Source organism: Octopus bimaculoides, chromosome 4 (genome assembly GCF_001194135.2).
Source record: "Octopus bimaculoides isolate UCB-OBI-ISO-001 chromosome 4, ASM119413v2, whole genome shotgun sequence".
Taxonomy (NCBI): Eukaryota; Metazoa; Mollusca; class Cephalopoda; order Octopoda; family Octopodidae; genus Octopus; species Octopus bimaculoides.
Genome location: NC_068984.1, coordinates 43,585,130 through 43,586,907, shown reverse-complemented (window position 1 = coordinate 43,586,907; position 1,778 = coordinate 43,585,130). Strand labels below are relative to the sequence as shown.

At 32.1% G+C, this 1,778-nt stretch overlaps 1 protein-coding gene across 11 annotated transcripts in view; it reads left to right on the top strand.

The window, feature by feature from the left end:
* Window positions 1-1,778, top strand: part of LOC106873997 (potassium voltage-gated channel protein Shaw) — a 524,001-nt gene that overhangs the window by 421,551 nt on the left and 100,672 nt on the right. The window lies entirely within an intron of this gene.

Genomic DNA, 1,778 nt, shown 5'->3' with positions numbered 1-1,778 from the left:
ATTGAGACCATTAATAGTTTGCTTGGATTGATGTACATTGAAGGCTGCAAGAAAAACATATGCAGGGATAATTTTCAGAGGGAACCAACCTGTGGGAGAATAAAATTGTGGATGTCCTTTAGAAAGCATGATTAAGACTCAGATGAAGGACAATAGTGTACATGAAAACATATTGGTTCCTCCAGAAAAACTTAAGACTCTGATAATGGAAGAGGATATGTGGTGTGTCTGTCACTATGCCCAATACAAATGCCAGATATATTTGATAAATGATGAAGTTTTAAACCTATCATATTTTTTTTTTGCTTTTGTTCTACTAGGTTGTGAAAGCAAAACTTTATAATTTCTTGTGCACTTAAAATGAAAACTCTAACTCAATAACAAATACTATCAAAACATATACACACATGCACACTTACACACACACACATACACACACACACACACACACACACACACACACACACACACACACTAAAGATATTCTAATCCTCAAGATGAAAGAAAAAGATGTAGTAACACATAAATGCCTTCTTTGGCTATAGTCAATATTAATGTCCCACGAATTTATGACTCATTTGTTTTCTTTAATATATTTAATGATATCATTAGGTAGTTATTGCAAATCAGTTATTCTTTCTGAAGATTTAATCAATGCCCAGATATGGTTCTGCTAGATCAGATTTGTTGTCCTGGGACTGTTAATTGAATATAATGTAAACAAAACTTTTGTAAATTACCTGTCAGCAAAAGAGAGACAGACAGACAGACAGACAGACAGACAGACAGATAGAAACAGACAGACAGAGACAGACAGACAGACAGACAGACAGATAGACAGATTGTGCATTGTAAAGTAGTAGACCAGAGATTGTCCTGACAATCACAGTTTTTGAAGGATTTAAGAAACATTTCATTCTTTGTGTTAGAACACTGCTTTATTGAAGTTTTTGGCCATAGGAATGTTTGGAAGTTCTAATTAATGACGAAGTATGTCCTTACCATATCTGTATGTAGCATTATGGACTGAACCAAGGAGTTGTACATGTTTTTGTGAAGAACTTAGTGCAGTTCTCATAATGTAATATGATACATGCAACTAACCCTTTATTTGGAAGGCCGACATCCTAATAAATTTTCCATGTGTGATTAGTTCTGATGGCACTGTTTTATTGCAATTGAAATGCTGTTGCAAGAAACTTGATGTTTAACACTGGCTGCAATTTATGCTCTAAAAATATGCCACCTTTTTTGTATTTTAATATAACTGAGTCAAAGATTACAATAACCGTTGATGACTCAAAAATTTGTAAAGATTAAGTATTCTTTTTATAGCCAGAACCTTAAACATATGGACTTGCATATTCTCCATGGTACACATTTCTCATTTTACTCAAGCTGATAACATTATCAATGGAATAGTGGAAATGGATTCATAGTCTGATTTACATACTATTTTTTTAATATGATTATCTTACTCTGAACCAAATAATCCATTTAGTCCAATAAGTGTTTGCATTGTTGACTGACTGTTGTTCTTATATTTAAATAGACAAAGAAATCATCTAAACAGAAACACTTTTATATGCTATATAAAAGGTGTTAGAAGTTTTTACTATCACCTTTTAAAACTGGATACCAAAATGAGATGAATGACATTTTGTAGACCATACAATTCATCCAAAGTTATATGGTTATGTTTTTTGCAATACTTATTTAAAGGCAGTGCTGCTCCCTGTAAACTATGTATTTAATATATATATATATATATATATATA